This window comes from Apostichopus japonicus, chromosome 12 (genome assembly GCF_037975245.1).
Source record: "Apostichopus japonicus isolate 1M-3 chromosome 12, ASM3797524v1, whole genome shotgun sequence".
In the NCBI taxonomy this organism is placed as follows: domain Eukaryota; kingdom Metazoa; phylum Echinodermata; class Holothuroidea; order Aspidochirotida; family Stichopodidae; genus Apostichopus; species Apostichopus japonicus.
Genome location: NC_092572.1, coordinates 8,030,094 through 8,048,840, shown reverse-complemented (window position 1 = coordinate 8,048,840; position 18,747 = coordinate 8,030,094). Strand labels below are relative to the sequence as shown.

Genomic DNA, 18,747 nt, shown 5'->3' with positions numbered 1-18,747 from the left:
TCAAGTTGTACTCTGTGAGTGGTTCATGAAATATTTGCCAAAAAAAACTTGGCAAGGAAACACGACGCATCTTTGCATTTCTGGTATTGGCTTGCTATCAGAAAACCTACTTTCATTCTTGTCCAATAAATTTAAGCCAGCAAAAATTACAAGTTAAAATTCATTTAAATGTATCTTCACTGTGCACTACAATAACATGTATTTGCATGCAAATTCAGTTGTTCTAGTTTGTTTTTAGAGTGTTGCTAGATATATGAAGAAGAAATTTACATACCAATACATGTTATCGGTCATCGATTGGCACAAAAACCCAGGTTCTGATGACAGCTGCCTCAGAAACCCAATAAATATCCTAATTAGCACCGAGCCACCAATGTGGACCATTACCGAAACATCGATGCGTGTTAGTCTTCCATCTCCTTCCTGTAATGCTATTTAAGTCCACATGTGGGCATATCCTGCAAACCTACCGGTACCCCACAGGGGTTTGAGTTGGGAGAAAGACCTTGACACCTTGAAACGACAAATGATGCCAACTTCCCTGAAGTTAAAAGTCTGGCTGAGTTGGCAAGGCCAGTCAGCATGAAAGAGAAAAAACTTGTTTTGCATTTCTGTCACCAAAGTGGCAAATCTTTTTGGTTGCTATTTTGCCTCACAGGTGCCATCTCCTGCGATCTGGGGGGGGGGGGGTGCTGAAATCTCAAATTTTCTAGCTACGCCACTGCAATGTTCGGAATAGAGAATCCTGCAAAATCCTGCAATATATTGATACTTTGTGATTATTTTACACCAAATGTATAGATAAGTAACCATGGAACCGCATTGATTAATTAAGTGAACATTTTACCACATTTTGTTCAACTTTAACATTTTGAAATAATCGTACTTCATCCTAAATTATCTTTCAACTATAACGGTTAATTTTGTGTGTTTCTGTACATGTGTCTGCAAATTCTTTCGGCAAAACAGATAATGCCAATCAGACGGTAACTTGCCGTATTTTTAACGTAGAAAAAGGTCATTTTTTATTCACCAAGTATTAGCATTTTTTAAGCTAGTAGCCACAAAATGTTTACTGATATATTTTTGTCGGTAGATAAGCCTTCAGACATTAAGTTCATACCTATAAGTATTGCCGGTAAACAATCGCTGTTCATAATGTTATCCAAAGCGGCCTTATTTCTTTGTCAAGCTCTGCACAATTCGCTCAAGTACGCATTCAGATATTTGACAGTCTAGCAAATAGTCATTCAGGGCTATTACGATATTCGCACTTTCCCAATCGCGATACTTGCCATATCAGTGACTACCAGTCATAAAACTTTCTCTTCTGACAGGATATGTTTTTTTTTTAATACAAACGAATTAGACCTGCCACGTTAATGAAAAGCTTACATTTCCAAAATTGTTACTTCTAAACATGAAATGAATAACCTATTTATATTTACAATAGATACAAAAAAGAATATACTAGAAGTTATTGTGGAAAAAGCAAGAAAATTATGCGTTGCAAAAGTAACAATAGTATGTATAACGTACGTTTCATAATATATATATATATATATATATATACAATATATATATATATGTTTATAATTATAAATATATATATATATATATATATACATATCTATATATATATATATATACATATATATATATATATATATATATACACACACACACATATATATTTAATTTTCTAAAAAGGAAAAGAAAAAGAACCACGTTTATGTATGCATTGTTGAATTACATATTCTCCTTAAAGACCCCAGACAAAACTAGAAATGCGGTTACGAAAATTCATGACCACTCTGCCCATAAGTCTTGGTCTATAGATCCAGGTAATTGCTTAGTAGCCATTGTATTCCTTTCTTCCATCCTTTAAACTATTAACCGGATTGTCCACATACTGTAATAATTATTAACATGTATACACAAATAATACAAACAAATGAATTCAAAGGATACTTGGTTAACATGTTTATTTCTTTCTTGAAGTTTTTTGGAACATTTTGGAAAGCTGAATGCAAATGGTTGAAACTAAGAAGAAGTGAATAAAATGTGTATAATCATTACTTTGACAAGAGCATTAATGGTGCAGTAGTTGGTAATATAACAGTATCATTGAACACTACAACCAGTCTTTTTCACAGAACAAATATACACTATCAATGAACGACGCTATTATGTTGAAACTTTTATGAAACTTATTACCTCGCAAGTTCAATGAAAAAGTACAGCCTTTATTTTACACAATCCATAAAATGCGAACAGAAATTTCTTGAACATAATTTGAGATAACAAACGTGTGACATATCCACGTTTTCTGGTTTAAAAGTGAGGTAAGTCTTGTGACAGAACTTAAATGCTCTTTGACCTCTACCAATTGAAAAAGAGTTTTCTTGCATTCAAATAGAGGAGTGGCAAACCCAGTGTCAGACTTATTTGTTAATGGAGCTGAATATGAATCAAGTGCAACACAAACAATATGAAATATTATTTTGTCACAAACTTTGTTGAAAACTGCTAGAATATTTATAAGATTAATAGAATATGAGTGTGGTAGTGAAAGATAACATGCTTGTTCCTAACATGTGTGCCATTGTGTAGTGGGTTGGTGCTTGGAACTTTAATCTTGAAGCAATTTTTTTTGGCACATTGACATTTATATGAAAGAACTTTTCATACCTTAGACAATTGTAACGGTTGCGGAAAATTTATTGCATATATTTTCCCTCTAGTTGGTAGTATGTAACATGAGCAATTATGTATATTTTATTATATATTGTAACAAGCTAGTAGTTTTGGTTTTTATTGTTACTGCTGAACAGGTAACTAACAGAAACTTAGTTCGAAGTTAGCAGTGTCAACAGCAAAGATGGAGTTGTACTGTACTGCAAATGGTAGAAAGACTGCACACTAAAACTATACAAAGCTAAGAGGTTCTAGTTGATAGCAAGAGGTGTATATGTGACGGTAAGACAGATTGCTTGTACTATAGTACTATACAAAGGTACTATAGCTTACTGATGTTAGAGGTCTACTGATCAATGTGGTAGTGGTATTAGAACTGTACAATGATTATTAATTGTTATTGATAGCAATAGGTTAAGAAAGATCTTAAAATAGGAGTGCGGTTAGTATTGTACACAGAAGTTGGTTTATTGATGGGCAGAAGTTTAGCTATAGGCAAGAATGGTGTTAGTACTGTACACGTTATCATAATAGTTTGTTATTGATGGCCAGAAGTGTAGATGTGAATTTGGAATGGTGTCTCTACTGTACAAAGTTACCAAAAGTGCGATGCTAAGGTAAGAATGGTGTTAAGACTGTACAGGGTGGCCAGAAATGTGAAGCGATCAAGGCAGGAACGGTGTGATGGCAAAAGAATGAGTAGATGTAAAGGAAGCAATGGTGCTAGTACTGTGCACAGTAAGTGGTCTTTGAAGTATGTTGAGAGTTGGAGTGAGGATGTTAGTAATGTTCTGTTTGTAGTGCTGTTTATGTTGGCAAGAGTTTTAGATTTGAAGGTAAGGACTAATGTGTAGAGTACTTGTTGTTTCATATAAGGATACAGTTCAAGGCATTCGTTTACAGTTGAATACAATACGGATAACTCGTTTTATTGATAACTTCTGGTAGCAAACTTCGACGCCATCTCTTCTCTGACTCTCTGTCGAACGCCAAGTGTGCAATATATTTTATTACGACACTACATAATGTATGTTTGTATGATGGTAAAGTGTTTTTGCTGTGGTTGGAGTTATAGTTTTGAGAATAAACCAGTCATCAGTCGGAATCTGTATCGAGTACTTTGTCAAGGTTTTGTTTAAAGGACATTATCTGTTTGTCTTGAATTGTGGATGTAGTTGATATCTGCATTTCTTGATCCAACCCTGCGATATTTTCCTTGATGAGGGATGAATACAGTACAGTAGTTTCTTCAATGTCTCTTCTGTGGATTTATATTCCAATGTGTGATGATCAGTTGAGCAGAGTAGTAGGAAAGTTTTGTCTTCCACAATGCACCCAGTGATGTTTAGGTTGTCTCTAATGCAGGTGTTGGTTTTACCTGTAAAGAGAAAAGAATAGTTTATGAATAAATGATGTTAGGAAAGCATGGATATGTTGTTCACTATCATTTCATGTTTGTGCAATTTGGAGCCTGAGAGGTGCACAGGAATGAATTGCTATAAGGAGCCTTGATTTTGTTTGAACTTTAGTGTTTATATCATTATTTATGCAGTGCCTTATGCTAGAGTTAAATCCTTTAATATGGTGAGATTTATTGGGACTATATTCAAACAATGGCCTTTTATGACACCTAAATGATCTTTTGAGCTAAAGTTCTTGAACACAGACATTTAACCGGTGCTGTGGCAAAGTGGATAAAGGCGGTGGCATTTGAAGCAATAGGCTTAGCAATAGGGAGGTTCGGGGTTCGATTCCCGGCCGGGTCATAGTAAGGTTGGTTTTTCATCCAAGAGCAATCTGAAATGACTTTATATTTTGAATTGAAAAGATTCCAAATTTGAGTTAAAATGTTGAATTGGAAGCCACCTGACGTGGACGTTGTAATCCATAAGCCTTTGCGGGCTTTTCCCACATTTGTGGTCGCTTAAGCGTCGTAAAAAATAACTGCTGATTATTATTATTATTATAAATAGACAGTGTGCATGGACAGACAGGTAGACATACAAACAGAGAGACACATGCAGAGAGAGTGGTAGTTGGCATGCACCATAACAGCTCACACTAGCATATTATCAAGCCTCAATTTGAGACATTTGTTGTTGAAGAGGACATTCTATATGTTTCCACTGTGTTCAATAATTCCTTCTGTTTAATTTTCAAAAAAAAAAAGAATTGTCAGAAAAACATAACACAGTTTCTGTTTTGTGTCCAAAACCTATCTGTAATATTTGAGGCGAACGAATGATCATCAAATGGAGCACTGACTTAACTTGTGTGACCTAACAAGTATGAGCACTGATGTCACAAACTTACTAGAATAAGTGTTCTACATGCATTGTAATTGAAGGTTACAGTATTTTTACTCACTGTTACTTGAGTGTTTTTGGTGGTCGCCACAGATGGTTCTTGGTAGAAAGCATAACTTTCATTAACATTAACGTGGCTTATTTCTACCCAATTTCCAAGCTTCGCTGAAGAGTCAGCAGCATTCCTCCATGTAGCAACTTCAATGTCTTCGGTATAGGAATGATTCTCACATATGAGGGTTGTGATTTGGCGATCACCCGTTTTGGATTCTCATCCTTTTATTCCTTTATGTACAATATGGAAAGAAAAATTCAGAAATTAATTATTTGACTTCTTTTGATATGAGGTTATCTGCTATCTGACAGTCATTGATAATGGGTATTAGTGTTCGAGTGATCAACCAAAATTAGCATTTCAATCCCCCTTAATTAAATGTTTGAGCAATGACGGGGTCATCTATGGTAAAAATATCCCAAGCAGCTGCTTAAATAGATGTGATTCTGATCACCGGTAATGTACCACCTATTAGGGTAAGAACAAATGGACACAATCTCCTCATTAACAGTACAGACTTAAATAATACAGTAATATAGTACGAGGCTACTATTAAAAGTATGCCTACTATACTATTACTAGGAGAGGAAGTTACTTCCTCACTGTGTACAGTTTTGTCAATATTAAAACCTTGATATGTTAAGAATCAAAACGACATGCTGAGAAGTGAAATATATTCCAACGAATCAACAATATCGATACGAACTAAATAGAACGAAGAATTCTAACCAGATTATCCAAATGTGAACGCAATGCAACATTCAACGGTGCCACAGCGAAATACCGTGTTCTGCACTTTCACTGTGCGTTATATGTTATATCAATGGCATTCGCGTGTTCATCCCACATGCACAGCTTCATAGCAGACGACAGTACACACTGCATGTATCGGAATTTGCAAATCATTGGTCCAAGTTTGCAGACGGTAAGCTCCGCCCACAAGCCACTAGTGTAGAATGTGGAGTCCACGCTACATGCACTGTGTCAATAAATGCTACCGTTCAATGTTGCTGCGCTGTACGCTAACCCCTATTACACACATTATGAACCTGGTATAATATTAAAAACGTGTGATCAGTCGGCTACTGTCACTTACAGTAAATGGCCTAAAACTTCACCAAGAATACAGCCTGGGCTAAAATGGAAATAATCTGGTACTAACGTCAACCTTCTTCTCTGCATATCCAAGTAACAAGACAACTTAACCGATGTGTTTCCAAGTAACGAGATATACGCAAGCATGAAGTTTGCAGCTCGATATGCTACAAGGATGCGTTCGTCACGTCAACAATGCCAGTACGGGTCTTATAGTTAACAATGCCAGAAACAATACAAATACACAAAAATTGCTTATGTCTTTTTTTATAATTTCCCCCAATTTTGATCAGTAAATGAAAATGAGTAAGTAAACAAGTTTACATTTTATAGGAAATAGGTTAAGTGAATATTAAACAACAACAAACGGACCATTATATTAAAATATATATCAAGTAAAACTGTATCCAGAATTTAGTAGTAGTCTGTATGCAAATATATCAATGATTCATGATACTCGAAACAATCATGGCGTACGACAAACTCGAATGCCAGATAATATACAGAAAATAAAGTTTTGTAATGAAGTAAGTATAATGTAAACATTAAACATAAGTTAATTTAAATTTATTGACATGTAAAATGTTATATAAATATGTTCTAAACATAATATATTATATCAACTGCAATAGGTTCCAATCCTACCCACATAAAAATGAACTTCTATTTCTCTGTCTACGCATATTCATGAGATTTACAAAGTGAACATTAAAATGATAATTTCTTACGAAAAACTGCATGAACCATACTCAGAAACTGTCGTTCCCGATTCCACTTATGTATCAATTATTGCGTTAAACAATGTAACCAAACATGCCTTGTAGCAGTAGATAATGCTGACGAAACTTTACGTCACGTGATCATAATTAGACGTCTAGGACGCATAAATGACCATGACTCATGGTCAGTAATTACAGACTGCAGTGTCTTTAAATTGATTCAAGCCCATACCTTTATTTGAAATGTTTCACTTGTTTTACCGATAACAGAAGTGCGACCTCAACCGGGATTCCCCTTTTGTGCAATAATGTCACATGACTAGTAGCTGTGAACAGCCGTCGCCAGTGTGAATAATCTATTGTGTAAACGTTGTGCTGAAATACAAGCGAATTCAGTGGCCAAGATAAGTTAAAGTTGAATTATTTTTGAAAAGATGAAAAAGATGATGATTCCAATTTTTATAACAATGTATGTGTTTCTGTATCATTGCTTCTCATGTTCCATTTGTCAGAAACATTTTCATTCTATATCACAAAACTACACGCAAACTGGGAACGCAAACATCATCATAATACTATCAATCGCGATCATATATGCGTATTAACCGTTATGGAATATAGACTACTAAAGCTGATCAGACAGCGCTATATTTAGGCCAGTGCCGTTAGATGGGTTGGGTGTCAAAAAGGAAGAGGGTTTAACAGATACTGTTGACGTATATGGCGAGCCATATGTTCAATATTCGTTTATCGGTTGATAATAGAGGTTAAACAGTCGCGAATCCAGGTTAATCAGTCGAGGGATTATCGACAGTTAAACCCGTTACGTCTCAAAGGTGATTCCTACACGTGTCACAATCATATGGACTTCATGTCCAACATATATATAAAGGAGCTGAAGCAGTATGACCTACAGTTTTTACCTATTCTGGTTGTTGCTATGTTGGGGAAGACGTGTGGTGGGAACATGGGCGGCGATCCGTACTTCCGAGTGGGGGGGATATGACCTTGTTGACTATCTAAGCGTAGCGCCACCATGAGTTGGCGCGAAGCGTACAAGAAAATTTTGGGATTTACAAACCCTCTAGTTGGCCGGAAACGGCACTTGCCGAGGTTTCCAAGCGGCATATACCCAACTTTAAAATAGGGATTTCATGTCCGAAATATCTCATAATCAGGATCCAAAATACTATTTTTTTAATTTCGGGTGTTATTTTGGGAAAATTGCCCCTGTCAATCTTGTTTCAGGCGCTACGTTAGAATGTTCGAGAGCTCTTTATATTATTCGATGAAGAAAATGGCCTCATGCAGGCTATTATAGGCCTATACACATGCAATACACAATTACACATAGTTACATTCCTAGGTACCGATTGCTATATCATCCAGGTGAAACGTACGTGTATTAACAGGGGCGTCGGAAGCTATTTGGGATTGGTACGGAAGATCAGAGTGTGGCCATCTACCATAATTATCAGGGGGTGGGGGACGTTTGGAAGGTCAAACTACGCTACGCGCCACCATTGGTTGGCGCGTAGCGTAATGGAGAAAATTTTGAAAAAATTCCTCCCAGATTGCAGGAAATGGCACTTCCCGAGCTTTTCTTCTGTGCATTCTCCCTTGTCTGTTTTTGTACCCGATTAATCTTCTGAAACACATTTTGAAGTATGTTTTCATTTTGGTTCTTTAGTTTTTGCCTTTTCTTCTTCTTAGTGCTACTTTTTTCTCTTTTTTTTTTTTGCGCCGTGAATATTGGTCCGGCGAACCGCTCCGACGCCCCTAATTAAGCATTACCCTGGTAACATGAGATTCTCAGCTGTTCGAGGGAACATGTACGTGTGTAGGCCTACTATAGGGCCTATATGAATACTATGAGGGTGCATATATGTACTATATCAATACCGTGGGCGCAATAATACATTTTGTTGTTATAGGGCCAATGAAGCCTACAGTCAACTATTCTTGCTTTATAAAGACGGTTTATTTGAAAAGATCGCACTGCGTTTATGGTATAGGCGAGAAATGAAGCTAAAAAGAGCCGTACATTCACGATGATGCATAAATGAAGGCATGAAAATATTCTTATTCCTGGCATTTGGTGGGGGGGATATGGTGTATTACATCCCCTCCACCCATTTTCATGGGGGGATATATCCCCCCCATCCCCCCAGGATCGCCGCCCATGGGTGGGAAGGGGTCGTGAGGTGTGAAGGTGGAAGGGCGTGCTTCTTTACTACCCCTCATCATGGGCCTCAACAGGTGGGGGACGGGGGGACATGTCCCCCTACTTTCAAAAGTGGAGGGGATATCATATCATTTGTCCCACCCACTTTTCAGAGTAGTTATTAAAAAAAAATCACATGCATATGCGCGATTTTCTATTTAAGGTCAAGAAATCTGGACTCCCTGGGCCCCTGCTATCTATCACTTGCACCGTCATTTATCTCCCATTCTCCCAATATCCTAAATCTGCCCATTTAATTCGTTCGGGGGGGGGGGGAGACCATTCGAAAGTGTATTGAATCTTGCACACATGTTGTTTGTATGAGTTCCAAGGGATTAGGTAAGCCATACAGGTATATGGTGATGAGTTACTATGTTCATATCACTACCTCCAGTCCCTTGGACGGACGAATAGGGGTGTAGGGGTTAAGTAATTAAGGCTACATGTATTCGCCGGATATGGTAGATCTTTATTGTTGAGTGCCGGCTAGGCGTTACACACGCTCTGCGCGCTGTGCCTTTTTCTGATTATTATTATTAAAGTACCTGGGCACATAACAACTGACGTCTCGCACCTACATGCATGCATTTTATATACCACTCCACTCATCCCGGAGGTGACGGCGCCACTTTTTCAATATTTCGTTTGAGATGGACGCTGTGTAATTCGTCTCCCTTGGTGTCAGGACGGCATCTTTCTACCAGTACTTTCTGACGGGATTTAGTTTTGTGAGACAAAATTTCTCCTCACAGATCTGGTTCTGATGTAACTAAAAACGACTCAGGAAGGCCGTCTCCTGCGATCTAGGGGTCTTATGTACCCAAAATTTTCTGGTACGCTACGCGCCAACCAATGGTGGCGCTCCGCTTAGATAGTATAGTGTCCCCCTCACTTTCTGAAACCTGCTGACGCCCATGCCCCTCATAAATATCGGTTTGAAATCATACCAAGATAACATGCAAATTTCCGTTATACTGTTTCAATTATTATTTCCATCAGTATTGCTACGAACGCAGGATTCTGCGTCTGGGACGCAATTTTTAGCCATGTATGGACGCAAAACCTTAAAATTGCTCCTTCCGGCGGGGCGCGAACTTTTTTGGGGGAAACAAACCCGAAGTACACACACTCAGCTAGGCCTATGAAAAACATACCAAACACTATTTTTGAATGAATATCTTTCTTTACAAACAAACACAAACATAGTCAATGATAGGTCAAAATGCCCTGTGATTTGATTGGCTAATATATCCTTACCATTGTCCGCAACCATTCTTGCATCTATAGTGCCAAATGAACACAAATTACGTTGTTTAAATGGAACTACATGTAACGTTACTGTCCCCTGTGTAGCGATAGCGAAGTTTGTTGACACATATTTTGACAGGAAGCGCTCATGGTAGGAAGTTGTAGCTGAATTGTTTCGGAGAATATCACGTCTATTTGAATCATTGTTTTGATCACAAACTGTTATGAGTTGAAACAATTTATAAATTGTGTTGGAAGCTAACATCTCTGATACTGAAAAGAATTTTTCATCTCACGGTATGTTTCTTCTCTCCGTAAAGATTGTTGCTAAAGTAAAATGTGTATTGACACCACAGTAATTTCTTAATCGAAACTTGCATAAATGTTCGCGGTCTCATTTGACCACGTTCTTCAGTTAATTTTGTGTGACTGTAAACTGTATACTTCATACTTCGTTGAAAGTAGCCATTGGCGCTTGACTTTTTAATCGACATTGCGTAAAAATGTTTTTACATACTGTAATAGCAAAGCGGTCGGAATTGGCTTGGGTTGGGCCGACTCGCATTTAGTGGTTGGGGAAAAGGGACTAATTGGTTAACTTTTCTATAAAACTAAAAAAAATGTCCTGATCAATTGTACTAGGTTTTTTAGGGGCGTGTTACTGTATCGTCGAGATATGTACGTAATATTTTCTGCATCATCTAAGGCCCTCCACTAAATCAGTAAAATGTGCGGTATTTTATTTTTGCATTTTCTCTCTACGCACTCGGTTGACTTTATATTGGTTTCCGACATATACAGCGTAATCATAGCCCATAACGTTATTGTAGACGCTATGTGAGGGAGTTGTATACACACTAAAAACACTGAAAACGTACAGAATAATTTTCTGTGTTTTTTTTTTATCTGTAAAACTAGCTATACATGAAACGGAACTGTATTTTTCTAAGTTTTAACCCTTCAAAATCTGTAGGCCTAAATTTTTATAAAAAGTAATTTAGCTGTAAATATTCTTTTGATATACAGTACAAAAGTCTTTAATTTGTACAGTCTGTCCATGTAGAACTGCTTTACAGTACAACGTAATTCTTTACCAAGACAAAATACTGTAAACATCTTTTACCGCCCGCATATGAATAACACAGTACTTCAACTGTTAATATTTACCGTCAATGTCTGTAATCTTTACTTTCTAGAAATGCTACTGCAAAGGTTATTTAATGTTCACCTCTGTAAAGTGCAGTCCTTATCTGTAAATACGTACAGTTCGACGGAATATAAACTTTTATTGCCAAAAGTCTAAACTGGACGTTACAGAAAATGTATAGTACACGTTGTATGATCACTTCTGTATATTGTTCAGCATGTCACTGTATTTAACAGCAGTTTCTGGTCGTCGTGCTTAGTCAAATGTTAGGGGCTACATACAACACTGGGCTACTATGGTGTGGTTAATTTATTGTAGCCATGCATCGGGAATCCGAGTGTCAGTAACAGTCTCTGAGCTTGAACGATGTAACATTTTCAACAGTTTGGCACCTGCAACCCAGTAATCATGTTACGCTCGTGTATGATAGGCCTGTCAATACAGTCTGGTATTTAACTAGATGTCTCCTGTAGCATTTATTTAACTGAACAGTTTAAAGAATGAAAATTGGTGTATTTAATTGAAGAGAACAAACATGAGTTGAGTTCATCAGAAATAAATCCTTGTATACACATTGAACGATGTTCTGTTAAATCGTGATCGAGCCAAATTAAATCAAGTTGGCTGAAAAAAGTTAGGGCACAATTTTAAGAACATTGTAAGGTTTTGATTGGGACAGCCTTGTCTTGATATTTGGTTGTCCGAAGGATTTTTTGTTGTACAATGAAAGCATCAACAAATACTAGTAGAGTTGCCTGACGTGGTACAAAATTACGGAGATCGAATCTGCGAAAATTTTAAACAGAACTGTAGTGCACAGCATTGTCACGAATGCAACAATCTGCATAAGGGATGTAATCTTTTAACCAGGGATGCAAAACCTTCAAATTACTACCGCCTGGCAACCATTTTTGGGGAAACAAACCCCAAGTACCCACACTCACAGCTTGGCCTATTCAAAACAACAAGTTTTTAAATGAATATCCTTCTTTCTTTTCAAAAAATAACAACTTCTCGAATGAACCAAAAGTCCAATACTTTGTGCAGATAATTGAATCTGATTAAAACAAATAAATCATAACAATCAACCGCAAGTACAGAGTTAACCACAGTTCCCTAACAGATTTCCATGCTAAAAATAGTCCCTGTAGTTTCCCAATTTCTTGTGATTTAATTGGCTTATAGCCCTTACCATTGTCTGCAACCATTCTTGCAGTTATAGTGCTCAATGACCACAAAAGACGTTGTTTACATACAAGGACTTGTAAATATGGTAACTAGTCTACGGCAAACTCCCCGCCTTCAGAATTTGTAAGTAATAATGTTGTTGTATACTAGTTACAGCTTTCATAATTTGATTTTTGTCGTGCATATTATAGACTTATCACTATTGGCTTCCGTTGCACACAAGCCAATGTTTTGTCAGGGGTCATTAGAACTAAGTATTGTGCGTTCCTGTAGAGGTATTTCAATGTGCATGTTTTCATAGAGGACTGTAGGGACGCATTTTGTTTTTCTGAGAGGACGCAACTATTTTTAAGACGTTGGGTCCTGCGGACACAAGTTTCAAAATCCTGGTAACGATACTTTCACATGGACAACGTTACAATTTGTTTCCTACTAGGAACTTACTTTTATTTTTTGCAGAAAGGGCCAACACTCATTAAGATAGAAACTAGGAAAAGGACCGGTACTAGAACAAGTAATCTAATGAAGTTCCTCTCATACTTTTCTGAAACAGAGAAATATAAATTTTGTCAGATAATATAGAAAGAAATATCTAAATAGCAGCAGGTATTAATGACATTTCTGTAGTATATAGTATGACGTTTGAGACAGATAAAATGATTGAAGTGCATATCAATGTGTTTTGTCGCATTTCACGTACAGCTGTGCGCGTCCCCTAATATAAATCCCGTTCAATGGAAAACTGCACATGAACTTTGGAGCACTCGTTTGACGTCGTTCAAGCCCGATATTATTTGATACATAGATGCTCATGTACACCCAAGTGTACACTACTGGTAATAGGGGGGAGATTAACAATGAACGTGGTTCATAGGGATCTTGATAAATTTACATTTTCATGTTTTTTCTACAGTGAACAATAGGGTTGAACTTTTGACAGGGCAGTGTTTAATCAGAGCTGTATGGATTAACATAATTCATAGCTGACTGAATACTTCGTAGTGTAGACTAGCCAATGATGTAATTTTCTTTTACATTTCTGACACTCCTACATAGGGGCCTCACCCAATAAAAACCCTTGCAATAAAACACCGAAACAAATTACTATTCATAGTCACCCTCGTCTCGCCTTGAATACCCGTGCACGTATATACATGTATACATACACAACCGTACATGCCCAGCCCATACAACCAATTGGGATATAGAATGAGGGAATATATACATTATTAAGTAGGTTAGCTGGACTATTAGCAGCTGTCAAACTGACAGTGGAAATGTGACTCTTCCATTAAAACAAATTGATATGAAGTAGACATAACGCAGGTAATTCATATATATGAACGATTCCTAAAAAAAAATGTTTTCACTTGTTAATAAAGAAGGCTCCGAATACCAACAAGTAAATATAACATCATAGAAAGGCACCAATACTTTTAACAACTCCAGTACGTGTCTCATGCAGTGCACTGCAAGTGCATGCAGTTGCCTGAATGGTGTTGTAACTACTAGTCCGTGTGGTATCTCTAAACTTTGTGAAAGACCAACATAAAATAAAAAGTCAACTCCAAGGCTCAGTACAAAACAGGTCAAGAATATTCATGGTCTACATTTATTTACGTTGATTCAGTGCACTTTGATTTCCTGGATTTTACATACACCAGTTATCAAACGTGTTGTTAATTCACATAAAAGATGAATGAATTGCTCAGTGTAAACAAAACACACATGGTGAACAACTAAAGCAGAAAAGACGACATACTTTGACTTGTAAGACAGAAAACGTATGTATGGTGATGAATATCAGTCAACATTTATTATGCCACACAAACCACGGGTATCAAAGGGTATCACACCGCAGGTTAGAGCAGACAAACATTTACAAATAATAGGCATAATATGAAGCCTCCAATTGCAGCAAACAGATGATTACTTGTGAACAAAACAGATGTAAGTGAAAGAATTGTTTGACGACGAGCCTTGTGTCAAACAACATTTTAACTGATCTTGAAAGGTGCGAATGGTTTAATAACCAAACCAAATTTCTATACTTTTTAGGAGCTATTACGTTTAAAGTTTACATATTCCCTGGTTTGCAATGGAACATGACATGGCAGAGGTTCAGAGTTTTGATGAAAGGGATATTCCGGTTGTTGACACTCAAATGGAAAGGAAAATATTCTTCTCCGTTAGTCGAAACTCATCTCAATATCATGTCCCCAACTTTACATATGGTTATGGAACAGGCTTTGGCTGGATAAACACGCTTCTTCCCTACATTTGACCACAGTAGGTGGTCTCTGATGTCCCAACGGCAAACTTTCTCTAATATATTTACTTTCCTATTATAATCTTGTTGTTGATTTATCCTTGAAACCTGATACATTTGACATTTTTGGTTTATGCCTGTTTTGCGTTTTTGCGTTCATGTTCGCTGTATTTCGAAAGATATGATGTTCCTTTGTGAATAAGTCAGCTCAATGTTATGGAGAAAACAAAATCAGCTGAATTGTTGTGCAAACTGAATTCAGTATGTTACTTCCAGATGCAGTCAAAATAAACCAACAAATTTGAGAAACAAAATCTATCATATCATGGCCATCCAACATGATATGAGAATGTTGTGATGACCTTTCTATTCCACGATTGTATCAAGCCATTAACTTTAGCCATTATAACTACCCTTGAAAGCTTGAATGACTATTCATATATCCATTTATTTGTTTTTGAATTAACAAACTCTGGGTTAACAACTTTTGCTAACATTTAAATTAAAATTCAACATTACCAAAAGCTCACTGTGGCTGCTTTTCTGTATCAATACTGTATACAATTTCACAATGAAAGCATTTCCGGAAAACCTAAGCTGAAGTTTGACGTTTCACGTTTTTCTAAACCAATCAGATGTGTTCTTGCGAAATTATGTTGTTGCCAAAGTAAGCGTAACGCGTGTTGCAATAATGTAGTTAATCTGCGCATGTGTTTTTTTCTGTCTGTAACGTTTCTATGTAGGTAATCGACAACCATTCACTACATTGTTTTATCAGCGCACAATATATCTATCATCGTAATGCATCGAGTTATTTAACTTCATTTGTTTCCATATGCAGACAAAAACATTTCTAAGTCAGTTTCCGGAAATAATCCATATTGTTGCATAATACTCATGACCGAGGTGACCCGTTGACTAATGGTAACACCATTTTGAAGACATTTCTTCTGTAGATTCCGTGTGGTATTTAATACTGTCGTCATCGAAACTTGATGTAGCTTATTATGTCAAAAGGCAGTTACAGTTTGGAACATATTTTCTTAACAAATAGTTATACTAGCCAGTTTTCATAGTTGAACTTCATGCACCAAATACATATGGTAGGTTCACGTACATATCTGTGGTCGACAGTTTCGTTGTGTTCCATGACTACTTCTCTACGATGTTACTACGAACTAGCTTATTGCACTTATTGCACTTTTCGTACTTACGAAAATACACAGTCTAAGATGTAACAAGACTGTTATATAATAAGATAAAGTATCAATATATTTCAGTACAAGTTTCATTCAGTAATTCATCATTTGCATATTTGTTCTATTTAGTACCCAACAGATTTGGTGAAATTATGAAGAGAGTTAATATAGATATTTGTGAATGCAATTAAGAAATGTGTTCTTACTAATTGAATATAGATGACAGCAAAATCTCGGTATCATATTTCGTTCTATGGCAAGCACTTGTGAGCTAAGTATTTTATGTGAGTAAATTTCTTGTAGTTCACTTTCATCCAATTTTAATCAATCCTACCAGCAAATATGAAACTTCTACCGCATGTGATGGCAAATGCATACTCATGTAGAGCTATACTGCAAGTTGGAAAACCTTTTTTATGTGAGTAAATCTCTTGTAGTTCACTTTCATCCAATTTTAATCAATCCTACCAGCAAATATGAACTTCTACCACACGTGATGGCCAATGCATACTAATGTAGAGCTATACTGCAAGTTGGAAAACCTGTTATATAATACACGCTTTTTAGCATGTACCAATTTCATTGAAGTCATACCATTAGCAATCACAAATTTCAAATCACAATGGCAACAGCGTTACACGTACCTTACACCTAGATACCATACAGTATACAGCCATGATAAGGCATAACCAAGATACAAATCACAAGCTGTTATGTTGGAAGTGTTGACAGTACTATCAAGGTAGATATCTATGTAGTGATTGTTGTACTGAAAGACTTGTCTGTGTATGCTATTGATAGTCTTTCCATGTGTATTTCATAGCTATTCTCTGGTCTGTCTGTGAATACAATACATGATATTTCTGTTTTTGCTATGGATATTCCATTTTTTTTTGTCCATGTCAATAGCCTAACATCTATTCGGTCTTGTCACATTAATTCAATACATGATATTTTAGATACTTTACTGCTTAGTAGCATAGTATGTGCTCTGTCCTGTCTGATCAGACAAGACCTGATATATCTGTGTATTCTATTGATACTTCGCTGTTCTGTCCATTATAATAGCATAGTAATTACCCTGTCCTGTATGTTCATACAATACCTGAAATGTCTGAGTATTCTATTGATACTTCACTGGTTTCTATGTCATAGCATAGTATCTGTTCTGTCCTGTATGGTATTACAATTCCAGATATGTCTGTGTATACTATTGATATTTTCTGCTCCGTCTATGTCTATAGCATAGTATCTGCTCTGTCCTGTCTACTAATAAAATACCTGATAAGTCTGTGTATACTATTGATACTTCACTGTTTTTCCATGTTATAGTATAGTATCTGTCCTGTCCTGTCTACTCGTATTTGAAAAGATGTATTCGTGATAGGTACAAGATACCGTGCTCGATGTACGAATATATTACAGGGCAATTTGATTTATTGTCTGATGTTGTTCAGTTCTACATCACCTATGGTATAGTATATTCATGTCTGTTCATACCTCTCACTATGTAATGTCGTATTCATTCTATATTTAAGCAGTATAAACGTTTCATCGATACTTTGTGACATCAGTGAAATTTGAATTGTGTCCTACTTGTATCGTACTCATACTCACCGTAATGGGTTTGTACTTTACTAGGGGCATTGTGATATCTACTTTAAATATTGTTGCATGACCAAGGCCCCCTACTTGCATGATAGCCTTATGATCGTACTCATGCAAATGAGGACTCTGGTTGTTATACACGTACTACATGTCTGCTAAGTGGTTAGACGCATCCACCATCTTCAAAATACAAAGCGTATATTATTCACTTTATATAGCATATCATACACTAGGGTTTAAATACTACTGTTTGTCTCACGTGATAGTACTTCTCTCTTTATCTACTTTAGACTGTTAGTTTTTAATCTTGTTTCACTAGTTACTATGTTTTTCCATGAACCTGTCCTAAAAAAGTCGATCAAAATTTGAATGATTCATTTCTCTCTTTGTAAGTGGTAGGTTTGTATCCAATGGCGTAGCAACGAGCAATGGTGCCCCATTGCAGCAATAAAAATATGGCCCGAAGAAAAGTACACATTAACCCAATCCCAACCATTGTCTGGGCTTGGGTGATCAGTGTTTGATTTCTGATACCACTAGACTCCAGGATGTGGCTCTGAAGGGAATGTGCCGTTTGAGATGCAACATATGAGCGGTTATTTCGTTCCGGTGTTTGGTATCACCGCCCCATCCCCCACCCCCCCCCCCCCCCCCCCCACCAACCCTGTTCCTAGGCATTCACAACAACCTAGCTACGAGAGTGTTTGCATCATTTGGATAGATGACTGTGGATACTGGGAAAGTGATAATTTCGAGGGAAAGGAAGTTGGGAGGTTAACTATATTATTATGTTTGTAGTTAACATTCCTTTATATGTATGGATGTATATTCTGTCATTACATGTTAATGTTATTGAATAGAAAAGAAAAATATATGTTTCTTTGTCGTTTCTATTTCCCTATCTCTATTGGTACGTAGGGTATGTCTGTGAGTTAGGGGGCGGTGTGACTGAAAGCGAAACCGACAGCTGCCATTTCGGGAGGTTGACAGAT

General features: G+C 36.8%; 1 long non-coding RNA gene across 1 annotated transcript; it reads right to left on the bottom strand.

Annotated features, from left to right (window-relative positions):
• Positions 1-1,838: 1,838 nt before the first annotated feature.
• On the bottom strand, positions 1,839-6,991 carry LOC139977873 (uncharacterized). Its single transcript, XR_011796727.1, has 3 exons — positions 6,221-6,991; positions 5,065-5,288; positions 1,839-4,075 (listed from the first exon to the last, which is right to left on the bottom strand). It is a non-coding gene; the product is annotated as an uncharacterized lncRNA (long non-coding RNA).
• Between the last annotated feature and the right edge of the window lie 11,756 nt (positions 6,992-18,747).